Source organism: Eretmochelys imbricata, chromosome 1 (assembly GCF_965152235.1).
Source record: "Eretmochelys imbricata isolate rEreImb1 chromosome 1, rEreImb1.hap1, whole genome shotgun sequence".
In the NCBI taxonomy this organism is placed as follows: Eukaryota; Metazoa; Chordata; order Testudines; family Cheloniidae; genus Eretmochelys; species Eretmochelys imbricata.
In genome coordinates, this window is record NC_135572.1 from 350,519,898 (window position 1) to 350,544,648 (window position 24,751).

The 24,751-nt window shown below is 45.1% G+C and overlaps 1 protein-coding gene across 6 annotated transcripts in view; it reads right to left on the reverse strand.

The window, feature by feature from the left end:
• LOC144276727 (uncharacterized) overlaps positions 1-24,751 on the reverse strand; it is a 300,539-nt gene that overhangs the window by 182,667 nt on the left and 93,121 nt on the right. For all 6 annotated transcript variants that reach the window (XR_013348325.1, XR_013348327.1, XR_013348330.1 and 3 more), the window contains one exon: positions 14,840-14,883. The gene's annotated coding sequence lies outside the window, so the exon portion shown is untranslated. The remainder of the gene's footprint in view (positions 1-14,839; positions 14,884-24,751) is intronic.

Consider the following 24,751-nt stretch of genomic DNA (forward strand, 5'->3'; position numbering starts at 1 on the left):
GGTCAGTGTAAGGCAGCTTATACCGACCTAACTATGAAGATGTCTATACTACACTGTTCCTCCCACCACTTTAACTCACCCACTATGCCGACCTAATAAATCCACCTCGGTGAGAGGCATAACGCTTAGGTGGACACAGTTAGGGTGACGCAGCGTCACTGTAGCCAATGTGTTCCTGTCGTAAATATAAGGGGAAGGGTACCACCTTTCTATATACAGTGCTATAAAATCCCTCCTGGCCAGAGGCAAAATCCTCTTACCTGTAAAGGATTAAGAAGCTCAAGTAACCTGGCTGGCACCTGACCAAAATGACCAATAAGGGAACAAGATACTTTCAAATCTGGGGTGGGGGGAGGTTTTGTCTGTCTGTGTGATGCCTCTGCCGGGGACAGATCAAGAAAGCAAGCAATCCAACTCCTATAGAGTTAGTAAGTAATCTAGCTAGAAAATGCGTTTCTAGCTAGATTGGTTTTGGCTTGTGAAATTCACTGTGCTGGAGGGAATGTGTATCCCTGTTTTTGTGTCTTTTTGTAACTTAAGGTTTTGCCTAGAGGGATTCTTTATGTTTGAATCTGACTGCCTGTGAGATTATCTTCCATTCTAATCTTACAGAGTGTTTCTTTTATCTTTTTTTGTTCTTCTAATAAAGTTCAGTTTTTTGAGAATCTGATTGGGGTTTTAGTGTCCTAAAAACCCAAGGCTGGTCTGTGCTCATCTTGTTTATTCTCAAGCCTCCCCAGGAAAGGGGGTGTAAGGCTTAGGGGGATATTTTGGGGGAAGATGTCTCCAAGTGGTCTCTTCCCTGATTCCTTGTTAAATCGCTTGGTGGTGGCAGCAACATACTGAATCCCAGATACGGGTAATTTTGTGTCTTGGGAAAGTTTTAACCTAAGCTGGTAGAAATAAGCTTAGGGTGTCTTTCATGTGGATCCCCACATCTGTAACCCAGAGTTCAGAGTGGGGAAGGAACCCTGACAGTTCTTTACATAATTCTAAGTGCCCTCCAGGGGGTCTCCCAGTATGCCCCACCGTGACCTCTCTGGTCACCATTTTGAACTCCGCAAACAGGTACATGCCCCTTTTAAAGCACGAGGAATTGTTTACATTGTTTAAATTGCTCTTCCTGTTTGCTTGGTGTGGAGAGCTAACATGGTAACTGCCCAGCTGACCAGGCTGGCTCCACACAGCAAATGCGCTCCTGCTTCGAGTACACCGGGGGGAGGGGGAGAGATCTCCTGGGTCTGTGGGGAGAGGGAGCTATGCAGGCACAGTTCCGATGCTGCTGTAGGAACTTCGACATCTATGGCCAGATTGCTTGGGGCATGGAGGAGAAGGGGTAGCACAGGGACGTGCAGCAGTGCTACGTGAAAATCAAGGAGCTCCAACAGGCATACCAGAAGGCAAGGGGGGGCAAACAGTCGCTGTGGTGCAGAGACGCAGACATGCCGCTTCTTCAAGGAGCTGCATGCCACCCTTGGCAGCGACCCCACCTTCACCGCCAAGCACCCTGTGGGGATACTTTGGGGGAGCAAGAGTCACATCCCATCGCAGTGAACCCTGAGAACAAGGTGTTGGACAAAGAAGAGTAGGAGTCTGTGGGACAGGCGACCACAGGATCCAGTGGGGTAGCAAACCAGGATCTGCTTTTGACTCCTGAGCACAGTTAGGAGTACAGTCTGTGGGGAGTTGGTTTGCTTCGGTATTGCAGGGTAGAAGAGGTAGTGAAATAACCAATAGAGGTACAGCTGCTATCTGCTTCTCATTCCCCCTGTACACCCAGCCAGAGGGGGCCCTGGGGAACAGTTTGTTTATGTGCACTAGGACATCCCATGAATATCTTTAAGAAACTTTCCAGGAGGCGGTCTGCAATCCTCTACCGAAGGTTTCTTGGGGAGGGCTGATTTCTTTCTTCCCCCATATAGGACACTTTGCCACACCACTCGCCGATTAGTTCAGCAGGCACCATGGCTGCCCACAGGCTAGCAGCATACGGACCCGGTCTGCAGTCAGATGCATGCAGGAGCGGTTTCCTTTCAGCCTCAGTTACTCTCAGGAGTGAGATATCAGCTACGATAATCTCTGCCTGTGGGAAATGGTGCCAGTATGGATAGCCTTATCCTCTTGTATTGATGCCTCAGTACTACCCTTCCCCCTTACTGTCCCAACTTGCCCCCTCCTGGGCCATGCCCACCGAAGCTGGGGCTGCCCCCATGCTCTTAGAGTCCCAACAGCAAGTGAGAATGTTGTGCTTGTAACTTGTGTGGGTTAAGGGGAGTGAATGCACTGACAATAATATCTCTGTCCATTGTTTCTTTAGCAGCTGCAAACATGGTCTTGAGGGTCTCTCCATCCACACCGGTGCAGCAACTCACCAGACAAAGAGGAGAAAGAAGAGGACAAGGGAAGACATGTTCCAGGATGTCCTGAAAGCCTCTAGTGCTTCAGATTGGGAGCAGAGGGCGTGAAGCATGGCAATCAATGCCAAAATGCAGAGGGGGACAGGAAAAATGGGCAGCAAGAGATGATAGCTCTTCTCAGTAAGCAAACAAACATGCTACGGTCTCTGACTGAACTTCAGGTTGAACACATCTGTGCTTGCCTCCCTCTGCAGCCCATAGAGAACTGCATTCCAGGACTTCCCTACACTCCCCCCACAACACATTCCATGTATCTTCCGGGGACGTAGCAGTACCCCAGGCACTCCATCCCCTGGGAGATGACACACAATGACAGTCACACATACACCCGGCTGTGAGAGTCTCATTGGTGTATGTGCTTGTGATTCCTTGTTCCCTCCCCTTTAAAGATACTTTCCCCTGTATGTATGAAATTTACTTCAACATTACATAGGTATGTTTGCATGGGTGTACAATAAAAATCTACTTATGGAAACAGAATATATCTTTATTAGTCTTCAAGGTATGGTGGCTGCTGTTAACATTCACAGACAATAGCAACAAATGCATTTGCATTGTTATAGTAGCATACACATAGCAATCATTACAAGGTTCATAGCACAGTTCAAAAACCCCCAATGCCAGGCTCAGCACACTACAGAAACACATGTTCCTGTGGCTCATTGTTAAAATGCTCCTTCAAAGCAGCCCTGAGCTAAATAACTCACCACTGAGCTTTTCTTATAGCCCTGGTAGTTGGCTGCTCAAAATCAGCAGACAGTCATTCCACCTCCGCGTGCCACCCCAGCGGAAACTTCTCCCCCTTTGCTTCACAGATATTATGAAGTGCACAGGCAGCTATGACCATGGGGATATTGTCCCCAGCAGCCCTTCAAACGGCTGAAGGCACATTCAACAGTCGTTCTTTGCCTGCTGCTGAAGTGCTCCTTGATACCACCAAGGTGGCCGGTGTATGACTTCATGAGCCACAGGAGTAAGGGGTAGGCTGGATCTTCCAGGATCACTACTGGCATTTCCACATCCCCAATGGTAATCCCCTGGCATGGAAAGAAAGTCCCTGCTTGCAATTTTCTGTACAGGCCTGTGTTCCTAAAGATGTGTGTGCCTTCCCTGACCAGTTGGCGTTGATGTTGGTGAAATGACCCCGATGATCCACCAGCGCTTGCTAAAACATAGAAAAGTAGCCTTTTCTGTTGATGTACTTCAACACAAGGTGATCTGGTATTAAAATAGGGATGTGTGTGCCATCTATCACCCCGTGGCAGTTCTGGAACCACATTGCTGCAAAACCATCCACTATTTCCTGAACATTGCCCAGAGTCACAGCCCTTTGTTGCAGTACGTGATTAATGGCCCTGCATACTTGCATAATAGCAATCCCCAGCTTCCACACAACGATTACCACTCACTTCTCCACCATGAGCTCAGCTCTGAAGAGTCCGGTGCAAGCTCCACACAGTTCCGAGAAGGTGGCCTTGCACATCCGTAAGTTCTGCAGCCACAGCTTGTCATCCCATACCTGCATAACAATGTGATCCCACCAGTCAGAACTGGCGGTTCCCCATGTGCAAATGCTCCGTGAATATTAAATTGTTTCTTTCCATGACACACAGCAATGCAGACTTCAAGGCATCGTCATCAGACTCACAGTTGAGGAAATACTGCAGGATCAGGCGCTTTGTGTTCATAATGCTCAGACAATACTGAAGAGCAGTGCAGATCCATGCTTTCTGACAGAAATGGTGGGTGCGTAGGGTACTGGGGCTTTTGAAAAGAGGCATGAAACCTATTATGATGCCCATGGAATGATGGATGGAGAAAACTGCCTCACGGGACGCTGAACCAGGCCCCATGAGGCATTGCAAACCCTTCCCAAAACACTCTGCGCTAGATGGTGGCGAGTTGCAAAGTGGGACACAAAGAGCATAGTGCGGATGTGCAACAGCAGTTTAATTATAGCGGTGGCTGTACGTCAACATAACTTAAATTGACTTAATTTTGTAGTGAAGACAAGCCCCTAGGCCTCAGAGTGTCACAGCTAAATACAAGGTGCAACAGATTTTTTAGCATAAGTAGTTAACAAATAATTCAAGGGACCATTCAAGGTGAAGTGACTGTTAACACTCCTCCAGTCTTATGGAGTGTGACAAAGTTCCTGCTGTACCTTGGTGGGTCTTGCACTTATTGGCGGACTTGCTCGTCTTGGAGCTTCATGGCAGCCCTCAGCTTGGCCGTTTTTCTGAATTCATAGTCCAGGTTGACTCCTCCTGTGTCTGACCAGGAGTTGGGAGGATTTGGGGGGAATCCGGGCCCGCCTTCTACTCTGGGTTCCAGCCCAAGGCCCTGTGGAATGCAGCTGTCTAGAGTGCCTCCTGGAACAGCTGTGTGACAGCTACAACTCCTTGGGCTACTTCCCCATGGCCTCCTCCCAACACCTTCTTTATCCTCACCATAGGACCTTCCTCCTGGTGTCTGATAATGCTTGTACTCCTCAGTCCTCCAACAGTCCGTGTTCTCACTCTCAGCTCCTAGTGCCTCTTGCTCCCAGCTCCTCACACACACGCCACAAACTGAAGTGAGCTCCCTTTTAAAACCCAGGCGCCCTGATTATCCTGCCTTAATTGATTCTAGCAGCTTCTTGATTGGCTGCAGGTGTTCTAATCAGCCTGTCAGTCTTAATTGTCTCCGGAAGGTTCCTGATTGTTCTGGAACCTCCCCTGTTATCTTACCCAGGGAAAAGGGACCTAACTTAACCTGGGGCTAATATATCTGCCTTCTATCACTCTCCTGTAGCCATCTGGCCTGACCCTGTCACAGGAGAAAAGGAAGGGAAGGGGGACAGGTTGGGGGGGATAGTTAGTGGGTAACATTGTCTCTTTAATATATTGGGACCGACACAACTACAACAACACTGAAAAAAAAAGTAGATAAGTAGAGAGCGGAGGGTATATGGATGTTGGCAGATATGACCCAGGCACAACCTAACTCTCTCCTGCTGAAAACATCCCAAAAGATTAATACTTAAAAAAAAGGTTTCAGAGTAGCAACCGTGTTCGTCTGTATCCGCACGAACAACAGGAGGACTTGTGGCACCTTAGAAACTAACCAATTTATTTGAGCAGAAGCTTTCGTGAGCTACATGAAGTGAGCTGTAGCTCACGAAAGCTTAGGCACAAACAAATTGGTTAGTCTCTAAGGTGCCACAAGTCCTCATTTTCTTTTTTAAAAAAATAGACACCACAAACCTCCAATTCAGTGTGCCAAATTCTGCCCTCAATAACACTAGTGTAAATCCAGAGAAACCCCATTGGCATCTATGGAGCTATTCTGAATTCAACCTGTATAAACTTATTCAAATTAAGCTTCACCCATTGTACTTCAATCCCTATAATTATAGTGAACTACATTAATAAAGAAGCAATTATTTCCTACTTTACTGGGGTGCTTGAGAGGAACTCGCATCAATGTAATGGGAGCCATATAGGTATCTAAAATAGATGGTTAAATGATTTAGACTGTAAGCTTTTGGGGGCAGAAACCATCTTTTTATTCTGTGTTTGTACAGCACCTAGCACTATGGGGTCCTGGTCCACGACTAGGCCTCCGGTGCTATGGTGACAAGCATAGCTGGTTTCCTTTTTAATGGTACGAAAAGGCGCAATAGTGAACACTGACACAATGCAGCAGATTCACTCCTGTCCACCGGCACCGATAACGCTGACACTTGTGCTGTCGGCTATACTGGTATCAACAGTGAGAAAAGGTCCCTGGTAGCAGCAAACGCCTCCAACGTGGCTGGTACCAAGACAGTACCGGTTCCACGCGGTGCCACCGATATAGAAGACTTCTTCTGGAACCAGACTTGACAGTACCTGCTTATGTGCCAGCATAAACAGTGCCGACTTCTGCAGTACCAAGACAAAGGCATGCTTTGGCTTAAATTGTACTCAACTCCCTATGCCTGGCAGTCTTCAGCACTAGGGATTGCCCCCATTTGGCAGGCTGTTTCTTAATACCTTTTTCTAGACACTGGGAATGGAGATTGGTGCTGGGACTCCACTTTGACAGGAGGAGCACTCCTTACCGATGTGGAGGCACTTGGTGCCGAGTCTGACCGGCCTGGCTCAGATGGAGGTCTCAGTGCCACTTCCATGGGCAGGATCTTCAGTCTGGCCTCTCAAACCTTCTTTGTGCAAGGCTTAAAGTCCTTGCAGATCTGGCAATGGTCCCCAATATGCGCTTCTCCCAGGCACTTCAAGCAGCTTGAGTGCAGGTCACTCAGGGGCATAGCCTTGTTGCAGAAGGCGCAGGGCTTAAAGCAGTGACCAAGGCATCCCTCGGCACAAGTAAAAGCAACTAAAACTAACTAACTATGTACAATAACAAGGAAAGTCCACTGAGAGAATTGTGAATGCAAGGAGAGCAGTTTCAGAGACCGCCACAGGTGATAAGAAGGAACTGAGGGTGCATGAGCTTGCTTGGGTACTTTAGACTGCTGCTAATGGTGCGTGGCAGCAGAAGACACTTGACCCACCCCAACAGGCACCACTGAGGGAAAAATTTCCGGTGATTGTGCGCACACACCTAGAGTGCACATGCACCTGTGACATACATACCTAGAGTGGAATGCACACATGCAATCACTCGAAGAAGAACTAGCAGAAACAATCTCAGAACCATTAGCAATTATCTTTCAGAACTCATGGAGGATGGGTGACGTCCCAGAGGACTAGAGACGGCCAAATGTAGTTTGTATGTTTAAAAAGGGGACCTAGGGAATTATAGACCAGTCAGCCTAATGTTGATACCTGGAATGATACTGGAACAAATTATTAAGCACTCAACTGGTAAGAGGATAATAAAATAATAGAATCATAGAAGATTAGGGTTGGCAGAGACCTCAGGAGATCATCTAGTCCAACTTCCTGCTCAAAGCAGGACCAACCCCACTAAATCATCCCAGCCAGGGCTTTATCAAGCCGGGCATTAAAAACCTCTAAGGATGGAGATTCCAACACCTCCCTAGAGAACCCATTCCAGCGCTTCACCACCCTCCTAGTGAAATAGTTTTTCCTAATATCTAACCTAAATCTCCTCCACCGCAACTTGAGACCATTGCTTCTTGTTCTGTCATCTGCCACCACTGAGAACAGCCTAGCTCCATCCTCTTTGGAACCCCTCTTCAGATAGTTGAAGGCTGCTATCAAATCCCCGCCTCACTTTTCTCTTCTGTAGACTAAATAACCCCAGTTCCCTCAGCCTCTCCTCCTAAGTCATGTGCTCCAGCCCCCTAATCATTTTTGTGCCCCCCGCTGGACTCTTTCCAATTTGTCCACATCCTTTCTGTAGTGGGGGGCCCAAAACTGGATGCAGTACTCCAGATCTGGCCTCCCCAGTCCCGAATAGAGGGAAATAATCACTTCCCGCCATCTGCTGGCAATGCTCCTACTAATGCTCCTACAATATGCCGTTAGCCTTCTTGGCAACAAGGGCACACGGTTGACTCATATCCAGCTTCTCGTCCACTGTAAATCCCAGGTCCTTTTCTGCAGAACTGCCGCTTAGCCAGTCAGTCCTCAGTCTGTAGCAGTGCATGGGATTCTTCCGTCCTAAGTGAAGGACTCTGCCCTTGTCCTTGTTGAACCTCATCACATTTCTTTTGGCCCAATCCTCTGATTTGTCTAGGTCCCTCTGGACCCTATCGCTACCCTCCAGCATATCTAACTCTTCCCCCATCTTAGTGTCATCCGCGAACTTGCTGAGGGTGCAATCCATCCCATCATCCAGGTCATTAATGAAGATGCTGAACAAAACTGGCCCCAGGACCGACCCCTGGGGCACTCTGCTTGATACCGGCAGCCAACTAGACATCAAGCCATTGACCACAACCCATTGAGCCCGACGATCAAGCCAGCTTTCTGTTCACCTTATAGTCCATTCATCCAATCCATACTTTTTTAAACTTGTTGGCAAGAATACTGTGGGAGACAGTGTCAAAAGCTTGGCTGAAGTCAAGGTATATCACATCCACTGCTTTCCCCATATCCACAGAACCAGTTATCTCACCATAGAAGGCAATCAGGTTGGTCAGGCATGACTTGCCCATATTGACTGTTCCTGATTACCTTCCTCTCCTACAAGTGCTTCAAAATGGATTTCTTGAGGACCTGCTCTACGATTTTTCCAAGGACTGAGGTGAGGCTGACCAGTCTGTAGTTCCCTGGATTCTCCTTGTTCCATTTTTAAAAGATAGGCACTATATGTGCCTTTTTCCAATTGTCCAGGACCTCCCCCGATTTCCACGAGTTTTCAAAAATAATGGCCAATGGCTCTCCAATCACATCAGCCAACACCCTCAGCACCCTCGGATGTATTGCATCCAGCCCCATGGACTTGTGCATGTACAACTTTCCTAAATAGTCCTTAACCTGTTTTTTCATCACTGATGGCTGCTTACCTCCTCCCCATACTGTGCTGCCCAGTGCAGCAGTCTGGGAGCTGACCTTGTCTGTGAAGACCAAGGCAAAAAAAGCACTGAGTACTTCAACTTTTTCCACCTCATCTGTCACTAGGTTGCCTCCCCCATTCAGTAAGGGGCCCACACTTTCCCTGACCTTCTTCTCGTTGCTAACATACCTGTAGAAACCCTTCTTGTTACCCTTCACATCCCCTGCTAGCTGCAACTCCAATTGTACTTTGGCCTTCCTGATTACACCTCTGCATGTTCCAGCAATATTTTTATACTCCTCCCTTGTCATCTGTACAACTTTCCACTTCTTGTAAGCTTCCTTTTTGTGTTTAAGCTCACCAGAGATTTCTCTGTTAAGCCAAGCTGGTTGCCTGCCACATTTACTATTCTTTCTGCACATTGGGATGTCTTTTCCTGCACCCTCTATAAGGCTTCTTTAAAATATAGCCAGCTCTCCTGGACTCCCTTCCCCCTCATATTAGCCTCCCAGGGGATCCTGCCCATCAGTTCCCTGAGGGAGCCAAAGTCTGCTTTTCTGAAGTCCAGGGTCCGTATTCTGCGGCTCTCCTTTCTTCCTTTTGTCAGGATCCTCAACTCGACCACCTCATGGTCACTGCTGCCTAGGTTGCCACCCACTTCTATTTCCCCTACCAATTCTTCCCTGTTTGTGAGCAGCAGGTAAGAGGAGCATGACCCCTAGTTTGTTCCTCCAGCACTTTCACCAGGAAGTTGTCCCCAACACTCCCCAAAAACTTCCTGGATTGCCTGTGCACTGCTGTATTGCTCTACCAGCAGATGTCAGAGTGATTGAAGTCCCCCATGAGAACCAGGGTCTGTGATCTGGAAACTTCTGTTAGTTGTCCGAAGTTGTCTGTCTACCTCATCCTCCTGGTCTGGTGGGCTATAGCAGACTCTCACCACGACATCACCCTTGTTGCTCTTGGCTCCGTTAACTTAACCCAAAGACTCTCAACTGGCTTTTCTCCAGTTTCACAGGGTTCAATAGGGTTATAAAGAATAGCCAGCATGGATTTGTCAAGAACAAATCATGCCAAACCAACCTAATTTCCTTTTCTGACAGGGTAACTGGCATAATGGATGGCAGGGGGAAAGCAGTAGAGGTGAAAAATCTTGATTTTTAGTACGGCTTTTGACGTGATAGCCTCACAAGCAAACTAGGGAAATGCGGTCTGAATGAAATTGCTATGGGTGCATGCACAACCGGTTAAAAAACCATACTCAGAGTTGTTATCAATAGTTTGCTATCCAACTGGCAGGGTATGCTCAGTGGTGTTCCACGGGGTCAGTCTTGAGTCTAGTACAATTAAATATTTTAATTAATTAGTTGGATAACTGCGTGGAGAATATGCTTATAAAATCTTCAAATTCTCCAAGATGGGAGGACTTGCAAAAACTTTGGAGAGCAGGATTAGAATTCAAGATGATCTTGATAAATTAGAGAACTGGTCTGAAATCAACAAGATGATATTCAGTAAGGACAAGTGCAACGTACTTCACTTAGGAAGCAAAAAAATCTAATGCACAACTACAAAATGGGGAACAACTGGCTAGATGGTCATACTGATTAAAAGGATCTGCGGCTTATGGTGGATCACAAATTGAATATGAGTCAAGAATGTGTTGCAGTTGCAAAAAAGGCTAATATCATTTTGGGGTAATTAACAGGAGTGTTGTATGTATGACAAGGGAGGTAGTTGTCCCACTCTACCTGTTACTGTTGAGGACACAGCTGTGTCCAATTCAGGGGACCACACTTTAGGAAAAATGAGGACAAACCAGAGAGAAACCCCAAAGGAGATCAACAAAAGTGACAAAAGGTTTAGAAAACCTGACCTATGAGGAAAAGGTAAAAAATTGTGCATTTTTAGTTTTGAAGGGCAACCTAATAACAGTCTTCAAATATGTCAAGGGCTGTTATAAAGAGGAGGGAGATCAACTGCTCTCCATGTCCACTGAAGGTAGCACAAGATGTAATGGGCTTAATCAGCAGCAAAAGATACTTAGGTTAGATATTTCAAAAAACTTTCTAATCTAAGAGCATTTAAATTCTGGAATATTTCCCAGGGAAATTGTGGCATCCCCATCATTGGAGATTAAGAACAGGTTGGACAAACACCTGTCAGGGATGGTGTTTAGATCATTGATCACCAAATTTTTCAGCATCACGCCCCCCTCTTACCCCCGTCTGTGCTCCCCCACTCCCCACCAAGCCAGGGCCAGGAGCAGGGCCATGGCTCTGGAGTGGGAGAGACACGGAAAGGGGTAAGGGCGCTGAGGCTGGGGCCAGGTCTGGGGACGGGAACAGAGTGGCGACCAGGAACCGAGGCTGGGGTCAGGGCCAGAGTAGAGCTGGGAGTGGAGTGGGGCTGGGTGGCACTCCCTCACTGCCCTGGACCTCACCATGCCCCCCAAATGTTTCTCTGTGCCCCCCTAAAGGAGCCCCACAGTTTGGGGACCTCTGGTCTACATTTACGTGATCCTTCCTCGATGCAGAGGGCTGGACTTGATGACCTCTGCTCCAGCCCTACATTCCTATGATTCTGTGATTTCCAAAAGACTATTAAAGAAGTGCAGGCTTCAAGGTGTAGCAGGAATTGCACATGTCCATGCTTTTATTTTACCTCTGAAAATATCTAATTTAAAAAAACTCTGTACAAATTTATTTAATTTTTCAAAGATTAAAAAATGCAGCGCAAAATCATGTTAACAGAAAAAAAAAGAAAGTTAGCACCAATCTTCAAGGCTGTTTGACACACTGCAGTCATCAATAATTTCCAAACCCATACGTTAGAAACATATTCATCCACCGATAGAGGAGAAGTAAAACACAATGTGCTTCGTAGTGTTAAACATATTTTAAAATTGACTCAGCAATATATAGGAAACCTCATCCAATCTTTTAATGAGTCTACTGTTTTCTGTCTGCTTGATCTGAAATTCCGTTTTTTGATATTCAGATGAGTAATGTTGGGTTTTGTTATTACAATCATGAATTTTCATTAGATTATAGGATGTTTTTACATCATCAAATACGGTCTTCTTAATACAGACAGTTAAAAACCATGTATACTGGATACAGGCCAAGGCCAACATATCATAAATGAGGATCAACTGCAAGGCTTGATGTCTATAAATGCCAAGAAAACACCTCATAATGTTTCTTGATCACAACAGAAGAGACCACCAGGCTAAATCATAAACATTCAGAATACTCTGAGTAACTAAGTACTCTATTCAACACAACACTAAGGCCTGGTCTACAGTTACAAGCTTTGCCAGCATAGCTATGTCCATAGCTTGACTGTGATGGAGTGTACTCCCCCACACCGGCTCTGGGAGGGTTGAATTAGGCCAAATGGCCCCCATCAGCCAATTAAGCGGCAAACAAAGAAGATTTAGGCTGTGTAGAGAGCCTTGGTTAGAAAGAAGCTTGCCAGTGAGGGAACAGGCGGGGCTTACATAAAGCCAAGGGCTGCAGGGTGAAGAACAGCAGTCACTCTCCCCTGAGACCTAGTAAATCCTAGGAGACAGGGGTCTGACTAGAATGAGTTGAAGTAAGATAGGAAGTAGTCCGGGGAAAAAGTAGTGTGATTAGGGAAGCTGCAGACCTTGACTACTTGGTGAAGGGCTCTGGAGTGGAAGCTAGAGTACATGGCAGGGCTGGGTTCCCCTACCAGCCCCTGAGGAGTTGTACTGTTGAAGGCAGTGAATTAAAAGACTGCCTGGGTCACTGCAGGAGGGAGAGGGACAGGGTCAGGGCAAATGGCATGAGAACTGCCTGCTGCCATTTGAACAGAAGAAATTTTGAAGTATCTCACTCTGGAAGGGGAAACTACTTAGTGACCTGGTCGGAGGGCCAAGTCATGAAGAGAAAGCTGCAGCTCCTGGAGCAAGGGAGGGGCTGCAGAGGGAGAGAGAGAGAGTGATGAAGTGCAACCGCTGGAAAGGGGTGTTGGCCATATAGAACAGCAAGGAGGAAGTGCTCTCAAGTGGTGAGTAGAGCACCCCATCACAATGACACTGGCAAACCAGGGGCCAGCTCTTGCAAAGGCTTTGGGTCTCAGCTGAGCATGAACAAATTCATTGATGGAAACCAGTCTGTTTCACCTGGGTGTTACTATGGTTAAAATGGGTATTGAATTTATAACAACATGTTTAGTGTTTAGACTTTATGAAATGCTTGTAAGTTGCTGCATGCATTAATCTCACTTATACTGTCTTTATTGTGTGCTATAAGTTTTTGATTTATAACTGTAAAAAATGTTTGTCCTGAAACTGTCAACCTATCAGAAGGGATTGTCTCCTGCTCATTAAGATGATTATCAAAACTAAACGGGCCATTGTGGGACACCATAATACAAAGACGTTGTTAGCTGCCCCTCCACACCCATGACGAGGCTACATGCAAAAGGGCTCATCCCATCATCTTGAATTCCGAAAGAAGAAAATAAAGATAGTGAAGAAAATGTTTCTTCCCTTTTCTTGATCGGATTTTCACAGGGCTGGAGCCACGAAACAGAAGCAGAGATCTCCCGGGACAACCTAGATTATCCCTGAAAGACATTCATTGCTGACAGACTGCTACAACTCTGTCACCTTTTGGAACCATAGACGGTAACTCATTTGTGTACATATGTTTGTCTTCTTTAACCTGTAAATAACTCTCTCATTTCTTTTTCCTAGTTAATAAGTCCTTCTATAGGATCATCTACAAGTGTTATCTTTGGTGTGAGATCTGAGGTACAAACTGACCAGGGATAAGTGACTACTCTGCTTCCAGTCCCAAGAATCTGAATCTTTTGTGATCTTTGGTGCTAATATAACACTGACAGACCCCGGTTGTTGGCAGGCCAGATTGAACCTGGGTCCGCTGGAGCTTAGTGCATGTGCCTCTACCGTATGAGCTAAAAGCCATATGGCTGTTAGCTAAGGCTGCAGAGAAGACTCATTAATCTCTTTCTCTCTTTAAGTGGTCTCGGTGCCACTAGATGGGACAGAGAACCACACCCTGGAGGTGTGTGGGTTACACATAGCAACCAACTATCACTAAGTCTAGCTTGCTGGATGGCAAGACAGTCTAGTCAATTCCAGTCTAGAATGCCCAAGGGGCCTGTCTGTGACTCCATGATAAGACTGTTAGAGAGCTTCAGGAGTTTTCACCAACCCAGGAACAAATAAGATCTAATTACAGAACATACAACCAGTTTGGGGTGTCTGCCCTGAGGTTGGCACTCACAGTCGTGAACTACTCCAGACAGCGTAACAAGTAGGAACATGATTTTTTGCAGATATAACTATGCCAGCAAAAGCCCTCCTATAGACACAGTTATATGCGCAATAGTCTGTTTGCCAGTACAGCTTATTTCACTCAAGAAACTCATATAAAATATACTGACAAAATGACTTTTTCTGCCAGGATAAATTGCATCTGCAGTAGGAAGGTTTAACAGTATAGCCCCACCTGTACAGCTGCACCATCAAACCTTTTAAGTGTAGACAAGACCTCAGTATTGGTCAGTGACATCCAATTCTAGGGTACAATCCTGAGCCACATTACACATGGATGTAAGAGTGTGAAAAGCACCATAAATGCTGGGGGGACTTTTTGTAGTGGGGGTGGAGAAGGCAAAAAAATAATGTTCTCAAAGGGCCCTTTCACTTCAACATATATATATATATAACCCGCACAGCCAATCTCCACAAAAGAGTACAGGGAAAGAGTGGACATATCTTGAGGGCCTGCACTGAAACCACACAGCCTGAAAACACATGACTCAAAACGGTTGTAGGAACCGACCAGCAGACTGCATCTACTACTCCCCACATGCCCTTTTGGAGATACAGCAAAGAAAAAACGTTGACTTCTTAACAATAGATACGGACAGTTTTATGTTTTATACAATAGAAACCTGTGTGGTTTTCACTGACTTACTTTTTTGATTACGTCGTTTCTCTCAGTGTGTCTCAGTCTCCTTTCTGCAAAACAATGAACAAAACAAAAAAAAGACAATTGTTAGAAATGCAGTTGCCAAAACAAATGATATTGTTCTTTGATATTTGCCCTCTCCCCTATTATTGATATTTGATGTTTTAATTATACTGTGCACTAGAAAACTATTCCATCACTGATTTCTTATTAAATGAATGGTTTTAGAGATAGAGAAGTTTCATAAAGCAGGAATCAATTTTGTCAGGAGGGATTGTGGAGAGAGTTTAGTAATTTGAGCATGACGCCCAGAAAATCCCAGATTCTATCCCAGACTTTACTGATGACAAGCTGTGTGGCCAGGGCCAAGTGACATCCTTTCTCTATGCTTTAGTTTCTCTGTGTATAAAATGGAGATAAGGATGTACTATCTCACAGGGATTGTTTGTAAAATGCTCTGAAGATATAAACTGATATATAAAATCCTCTGCAAAAGGGATCATATTATTTCCTCTTGCCAATTCAAATTTCTTGTTTATCCACAGAGCAGATACAGCACTAATAGCAACAGCAAACACTTTCTCACACTGCCCCACTGATGTGCCTCAGTGCTAACCTGGTGGGACCATTCTATGAGAGAGTAGTCAGTTTCAACCGTTCAGTCATTAGACTCCGCTGAGATTCCTAACAAGGGTGCCTACTGAGGGGAGGTGGTTAGTGATTTGGACAAATACACTGAGATAAGTAACATGCTTCAGATGGTAATGTCTTCTGATCATTACTGACCAAGACCAGATCTCAACCACCAATCTAAAACAAATATACTGTGTCCCCAACATTGTTTCCTTTTAACCATGCAGAGTAATCAAACCTCTGGCACAAACACAAAATCTTAACTCTCTAAAGATTCATGGGATTCTAGGAAAGACTTATGCAAAGCAAGGGAGTTGCATGCACGCATCACATTAACCAATAACAGAAGAATAACAGGCACAGATTCCATTACAGAGAGCCAGATTGGTGGAAATGCTTCCCACATCCCCCACTCAAAAAACTGTACTCTTCAAAGAGTGCATCCAGTTCTTTATGTAAATGTGTTTGTAAAATCTGATGAGTACAAAATAATGCATATTGGAAAAAATAATCCCAGCTACAAATACAGAAATGATGGGCAAAGAGTTCTTGGTGTCACCATGGACAGTTATCTGAAAACTTCAGATCAATGCACAGCAGCGGTCAGAAGGGCTCCTAGAATGTTAGGGACTAATAGAAAAGGGATAGAAAATAAGATAGAAAATAACATAATGCCACTATATAAATCCATGGTACACCCACATCTTGAATACTGTGTCAGTTTTGATCGCCTCATCTCAAAAAGGAGATAGGGGAACTGGAAAAGGTTCAGAGAAGGGCAACAGAGATGATCAAGAGCATGGAACCTCTTCCATCCAAGGAGAGACTAACAATAGTAGAGTTTCAGAGTAACAGCCGTGTTAGTCTGTATTCGCAAAAAGAAATCCGATGAAGTGAGCTGTAGCTCACGAAAGCTTATGCTCAAATAAATTGGTTAGTCTCTAAGGTGCCAATAGTAGAGTTGTTCAGGGAGATATGATAGACGTCTACAAAATCAAGAATGGTATGGAAAATGCCAAAGATGTACATGCCAAAGACATAGATAACTTCAGTTGGGGAATAAGCACCAGGAGGAAGACAGAAAATCTTAGGAAACTATTATCCTGTTAACGCAAGATAATTAGTTAGTTCCTTGATAATAAGAAAAGAGGAAAAGAAACAAATGATACAGCAATATGCAGAAGGAATATTATTTCCAAATGTGAGAGCTCTCAGAGTTTCGTTCCTGTGAGATTAACTGCTGTTGAACATCAGATATTACTTTGAGTAGCATGCATCTCTACAGTTCAGGATTATGACTTTTAAAATTAGAACAAATTACTTTTCAATGTTCACACAGACATAACAAAACAAGGAGCAATGATTTACGGTTGTTTAGGAACCGAAAAAAACCAAAATATATAAAATACAGTCTCTGCCTCTAAGAGATTACAATCTAAAAAATAAACATACATCATGTACAAGGAACACTAGAGGTGGAGATAACTGAGGCTTTGTCTACACTACAGAGTTTTGTTGATGCAAATTAAGCTGACAATCAACAACCGGTATAATTATATCGCTTGTGCATGTTCACGCTACGCTCCTTCTGTTGGCAGAGTGCGTCCAGACTTGGCGCTCTAGCATTGACAGTGAGAGCAGTGTACGTAGCTATCCCACTATGCTACTCCCACCTTCCGCAGCTAAGACTTGTGGGACGGCAGAGAGGATCGCAGTGCATCATGGGTGCGGATTCCCCATTCCATGATGCAGTTCTTTCTATCCCAGCATTCCATGGGCTTCCCCCTGCATTTTGAGGCATTTTTCAATGCCCCCAGTTTACTGTGCACACGCCATCTCTGTCTGGAAGGGTGGATCCTGCACTGCTCTCTACTGTTGTGGTCACTGTTCTGAACACATTGTGGATGGTCATGCAGTACATTATGAGCTCCGAATCTGAACAGGAATCAGAGTTGCCTGATCTGCTGTGTGCCATTGAAAGAAACATCATCAGATTACTTTTGGTATTCATGGAACAGCTGAACATGGTGGACCATCGCTTTTGGGCTCGGGAAACTAGCACTGACTGTTGGGATTGCATCGTTATGCAGGTCTGGGATGAAAATCAGTGGCTGTAGAACCTTTGGATGTGCAAAGCAACCTTCTCAGAACTGTGTGAGGAGCTCACCCCAGCACTGTGGTGCAAGGACACCAAAATGAGAGCTGCCCTCTCGGGGGAGAAGAGCATGGCGATCACTATGTGGAAGCTGGTGACTCCAGACTGCTACCCGTCGGCTGCGAATCAATTTGGAGTCGGGAAGTTGACTGTTGGGGCTGCGTTAACAGAAGTGTGCAGGGCCATTAATCGCATCTTGCTATGAAGGACTGTGACTCTTGGCAATGTGCGTGAAATAGTGGATGGCTCTACAGCAATGGGATTCCCTAACTGCAGAGGGAAGATAGATGGCATACGTATTCCAATTTTGGCCCCAGACCATCTAGTGATGGAGTACATCAATAGAAAGGGGTACTTCTCTATGAAATTGCAGGTGCTGGTGGATTACAGTGGGCATTTCACTGACACCAACACAGGATGGTCTGGGAAGGTGCATGACGCATGCATCTTCTGGAACTGTGGCCTGTACAGAAAGCTACAAGCAGGGACTTTCTTTCCAGGCCAGAAGATTCCAGTGGAGGATGTTGAAATGCCCATAGGGATCCTGGGAGACTCAGAGTACCCCTTACTCCCATGGCTCATGAAGACTTACACGGAAAACCTGGACAAGCAGCAAGGAGCACGTCAACAACAGGCTGAGCAGGTGCAGAATGACAGAGGAATGTGCCTTTGGCAGATTAAAAGCATGCTGGTGATACCTTTATGGCAGGTTAGACCTAAATGAGGAAAACATTCCCATGGTTATAGCAGCTTGCTGCACATTCCGTATTTGTTAGGCTAAGGGTGAAAAGTTTCCCCCAGGGTGGAAAAATACTGCTGCAATAGTGAAAAACAGGATAGCTCAGGTGTTTATGTCTCCAGCTGCTGGCTGGAGGGTTTACTACAAAGTTTAACTAAATTTGAAAATTAAACCATAAGCCTGGATTTTTTTTTAGGGCAACTATCCAAGTCCCACAGAGACAGTAGTTGGCTAGATAAAGTGTGATCCTCATACAAATAAAATGCTCAGTAATTTTCTAACTGTGCAGATTTTAACCACTCTGGACCACATTTATCCTGGTGTAACTCCACTGAAGTCTCACTATAATTTATATTAGACACATTTATACATACTGTACTGAGTAAATTTTACATCATTAACGTCCTAAAATAAAATATCTGAAAAATCTCTCTATTGTTCTTCATCTCACATTTGCTTTAGTGGAAATCACTTAAGTTTATATTAAATTTTAGGCGGAGCTGGTAGGGACACATTTTATTTTAGGTTGTCTAATACTTTCCATTATAAACACCCTATTTTCAGTTTTGTATAACATGGACAAACAGTGACTGTTTAGGCTGAAATTTCCCATACAGAGTGACTATGTAAGGCTGACATTTAATGTTTCGGCAAAAATGGTTCAGACATTTCTCAGAATTCAGTTAGATTGAAATATGTTTTGCCCATGTCAAATGCTTACAACGGTTTCATTGAAAAGCTCTAGAACATCTATGCTTTGAGAAAGAGGTCTGAAATTGGGGGGGGGGGTTACCCTGATGTCAAGAATGCACCTTTTATATCTGCATGAAAATCCACCCACATCTGGCCAAGTAACAAGCTGCCATACAACTGCAGTTTTCACGTGCTTAGTAGAGACCTGTTAGAATTTGGCAGCTAAATTCTCTGAAGAATCCATCTGTACTAAGCAAGCTCCTGTGCAGAGCTGAGCAGGGGTTCCCTGCAATTGCTCCTCCCAGCACCAGGGGACCACTGTGGCTCTGGGCATATTCTCCCTCTCTCTTTCTTTTAGCCTGTGCTCTCAACACTCCCCCACTAGCACCCAGGAGAAAGAGGAAGCTCCCTGATACAAACAAAGATGAGCACCAGAGCCAAGCTGCAGTGTGGGATGGAGGCAGACCCAACCTACAGGCAGGCTGTTGGTGTGGGAACAGCCAGGCTGTGGCGGTACATGCTAAGGGTATGTGCAGAGATCCTGTGGAGAAAACAACATTGCATATATCATAATGCATATGCACAAGTGGGCCAAATTAAGTTTATTACTAAGCACAGTAAATACCTGTTTTTACATAGCTAGGCAAAAGAAGAACACCCATTTCAATTGAAGAGACAAAATGGGTGAAATGATCTCTTTTATTGGACCAACTTCTGTTGGTAAGAGAGAAAAGCTTCCAAGCTACAAAAGAGCTCTTCTTCAGTTCTGGGAAAGGTACTGGGCCGTGACACTCTTAGTACCTTCCCAGACCTGAACAAGAGATCTCAAGTGAGCACCCCGAATGAAGAAACATACCTGACTTGCCAACCAGTGGCAACTAGTGCCCTAACCATTCCCATCGCAGCCACCATATGCTCCCTCAGCTCTTGTAGAAGTCCGCTCCCACACATCTTACTTTGTACAGATCCTGCAAACCTTAATGACACTCCTACCTGGAGAGACCATCCCTAGGCATGAAAGTACCATGCACATCTCCAGGCATACTGAATACTTGACCTCACTGATAAGCATGCCATAAATGTCAAATATGATGGTGGATTTTGACATTAGCCCACTAAGAACCGCTGAGACCAATACCTAGAACAACAAGCAGCCATCAGAAGGCAATTACTTTCTGTTGCTACTGATCTGGGATGAACTATTACCCACTACCTGAGCCATAAGTCCCCATGCTTTAGTTGAACTTCTAAACTGCACATAAATAACTGCCTGTATTTCAAAACAAGCAGCTTTGTTTCCTACTGGTGCGTAGGAATGTCCAAAGCACAGCCAGCAAAGGAGTATCAGCAATGCCCTTCAGACATACATTTCCACCCTAAGTCTTGCAATGGCACTAAAAATTAGAGGGCTGCATCAGTAAGGCCATGGGCATGTACATGTGGCAGTTTCTCCCATGGCTGAAGATTATGTAGCAAGAAGGAAAGAACATTGCCAAACTCCATCTTTTTTCTAAGGGAAAATAAAGATGCAGTTTCATGTGAACCACTGGAAATGGAACATGAATATGCTTCTACCTAAAATGCACCTTGTACTGTAATCATCTTTATGCAATAAAAGTGGTTTATAATCAAGGACAGACCTGACGAAGAGCAAACTCATTTCAGTCTGTGGTCCTTTCACCAGTGCACACCCATTTCATAGAATCATAGAATATCAGGGTTGGAAGGGACCTCAGGAGGTCATCTAGTCCAACCCCCTGCTCAAAGCAGGAACAATCCCCAATTAAATCATCCCAGCCAGAGCTTTGTCAAGCCTGACCTTAAAAACTTCTAAGGAAGGAGATTCTACCACCTCCCTAGGTAACGCATTCCAGTGTTTCACCACCCTCCTAGTGAAAAAGTTTTTCCTAATATCCAACCTAAACCTCCCCCACTGCAACTTGAGACCATTACTCCTTGTCCTGTCCTCTTCTACCACTGAGAATAGTCTAGAACCATCCTCTCTGGAACCACCTCTCAGGTAGTTGAAAGCAGCTATCAAATCCCCCCTCATTCTTCTCTTCTGCAGACTAAACAATCCCAGTTCCCTCAGCCTCTCCTAAGTCATGTGTTCCAGACCCCTAATCATTTTTGTTGCCCTCCGCTGGATGCTTTCCAATTTATCGACATCCTTCTTGTAGCGTGGGGCCCAAAACTGGACACAGTACTCCAGATGAGGCCTCACCAATGTCGAATAGAAGGGAACAATCACATCCCTCAATCTGCCGGCTATGCCCCTACTTATACATCCCAAAATGCCGAGAGTACTAAAGGAATTGGCGGCTGTGATTGCAGAGCCATTGGCCATTATCTTTGAAAACTCGTGGCGAACGGGGGAAGTCCCGGATGACTGGGAAAAGGCTAATGTAGTGCCAATCTTTAAAAAAGGGAAGAAGGAGGATCCTGTGAACTACAAGCCAGTCAGCCTTACCTCAGTCCCTAGAAAAATCATGGAGCAGGTCCTCAAGGAATCTATCCTGAAGCACTTACACGAGAGGAAAGTGATCAGGAACAGTCACTATGGATTCACCAAAGGAAGGTCATGCCTGACTAATCTAATCTAATCGCCTTATATGATGAGATTACTGATTCTATGGATGAAGGGAAAGCTGTTTCTTGACTTTAGCAAAGCTTTTGACACAGTCTCCCACAGTATTCTTGTCAGCAAGTTAAAGAAGTATGGGCTGGATGAATGCACTATAAGGTGGGTAGAGAGTTGGCTAGATTGTCGGGCTCAACGGGTAGTGATCAATGGCTCCATGTCTAGCTGGCAGCCGGTATCAAGTGGAGTGCCCCAAGGGTTGGTCCTGGGGCCGGTTCTGTTCAATATCTTCATAAATGATCTGGAGAATGGTGTGGATTGCACTCTCAGCAAATTTGCGGATGATACTAAACTAGGAGGAGTGGTAGATACGGTGGCAGGTAGGGACAGGATACAGAGGGACCTAGACAAATTGGAGGATTGGAAAAGAAATCTGATGAGGTTCAACAAGGATAAGTGCAGGGTCCTGCACTTAGGACGGAAGAATCCAATGCACCGCTACAGACTAGGGACCGAAGGCTAGGCAGCAGTTCTGCAGAAAAGGACCTAGGGGTGACAGTGGACGAGAAGCTGGATATGAGTCAACAGTGTGCCCTTGTTGCCAAGAAAGCCAATAGCATTTTGGGATGTATAAGTAGGGGCATAGCCAGCAGATCGAGGGACGTTGCATCCGAGAGCACCAAAATTTGCCTGTACACTGCTTACTTTGGTATTCAGCTCGGCAGATGGAGCAGCTGTGGCAGATTTAGCAATACAGCCTAACTAGATAGGGTTCAACCTCCACACAGTGGGTGGCAAAATGTATTTACATATGAATTGCCTGGCCCACTTACTTCAGAGTAAAGCACCCATCAACCTTTCCTTACAATGAATAGTATATTATACAATAGAAGATAATGGAAGTCCTCATTCCACGCAATTATGAGTTTAAATAAACAATCAAGTGTGCAGTTACAGAGCTAGAAAAAGATATTTCAAAACAGAAATCCAATCAGAGTCTAAGTCCAATGCCTTATCCACAGGGCAGGTGATGTGTAGGACAGCTCTGGCAACTTCCTGGACAAACGTTACTGAATGAAGTTTAAGATCTAGCCTAGACACGACAAATCGACCCCCGAGCGCTCTCCCGTTAACTCCTGTACTCCAGCACCGTGAGAGGCACAGGCAGAGAAGATGGGGGAGCGGCAGCAGTCGACTCACTGTGGTGAAGACACCACGGTGAGTCAATCTAAGTACGTCGACTTTAGCTATGTTATTCACGTAGCTGAAGTTGCGTAATTTAGATTAATCCCCACCCAGTGTAGACCAGGGCTAAGAGACGTGACTAACCTAAACCTTGGGAAAGGTTATGAGCGTCAAAAGGACTCTCCAAAACAATGTGCTAGACAAAGTTAAGTGGGATTCCTAGGAAATACTGGGGTGGGGTGGGGAGGGTGGCAATTTCTCACTTCCAGACCCACCCTTTTGAAGTTGCGCCCCGAGGAGAAACCCATTGTCTGTTTGATCACCTGTTAGGAGAAGGCCAGACCAGAGGCCCAAATTGGATAAAAGAGTGACTCTCTGATTCACTGATTGGATATCTGATTGGATAAAAGAGTGACTTATCTGATTGGATAAAAGAGTGACTCTCTGTAGGCTTGCCTGTTCTGAGCTACCAACTTTTGTGAACTTTTGACCACAGGAAAAAAAACCCTATTCACTAGCCAGAACCCTTGTTAGAGACAGGGGAAGATCTCTAGTAAACTTATTAGCATGTGTTTAGGTTCTTTTATGGTTTTAAATGTTTTCTCTGCAATGCTTTAACCTTATGAATAAACATGCTTGCTCAGAAAGAGATGTGATAACTTATCTGTGGGTAATTACGCAGTTTATAGTCTCTGAGGAGGAGTCAAAGCAGCCTGTTTAGTCAATTTGTAGGGCTGAGGCATTCACGGTACATTCAGGGAACTGATCAGCCGGAAATACCCAGTGTGAGATGAGAAGGAAGAGAGATGCGGGCTGATGACCTGGAAGCTTCAGAGTGGGTGCCCTTGTGGGACCGCAGAGGGGGAAATACAGGTGCTGTCGCCCTAAATTGTGACAATCAGCACCTTTGAAAATAGGCTGATTTTCAAAGGTGACTACTGATTTTAGATGTGTCCATTTTTGGAAGCCCAATTTGAGACACTTTAACAAGGCCTGATTACAGTGTGCTGAGCACCTACCTTAAAAGCATCATAATTTGGGCAAATATTGAGGCAAAGTCAAATAGCAGTTTTGAAAACATTTCCCCAACTGACTTGTTCGAAGCTATGCACCAAGATAGTGACAGAGCTGCGATACAAACTCAATTATGTTTCTGGACATCAAATCTCTGCTCAGACCATTAGGTCACGTCTCGTTTACTAGATCATGACTTATACTACTTGGAAAAAATTGCTTATTTATATTCCCTATTCACTGCAGAAATGGATCTTGTGCCTCTAGCAACACAACGAGACCAAGTTTGCATAACTCAAAGAACTAAGGTATTGAGTCATCCCAACAACAGGAGGTGTGCTTTCTTTCTGTCCCATCCCCTCCCAGTAACTGGTAACCTTATTTGTCAGACCCCCTCACAATCTTTTAAAATCTTGTGTTATTTTAACAATTACTCTCCCACTCTGGGTTCGATCCAGAGAAGTGATGAGAACCTGCAGGTCCCTTGGATTTCAAGGTAAGTTGCAGATCCTCGACATTTCTCAGAATCACTTTCTTTGAGTGGAACATGGATAGGATATGCATCCTTGTTGCCAAGAAGGCTAACAGCATATTGGGCTGCATTAGTAGGAGCACTGCCAGCAGATCGAGGGAAGTGTTTATTCCCCTCTATTCGGCACTGGTGAGGCCACATCTGGAGTATTGCATCCAGTTTTGGGCCCCCCCACTACAGAAAGGATGTGAACAAATTGAAGAGAGTCGAGCGGAGGGCAACAAAAATGATTAGGAGGCTGAGGCACACGACTTAAGAGGAGAGGCTGAGAGAACTGGGTTTATTTAGTCTGCAGAAGAGAAGAGTGAGGGGGGATTTGATAGCAGCCTTCAAATACCTGAGAGGGGGTTCCAAAGAGGATAGAGCTCAGCTGTTCTCAGTGGTGG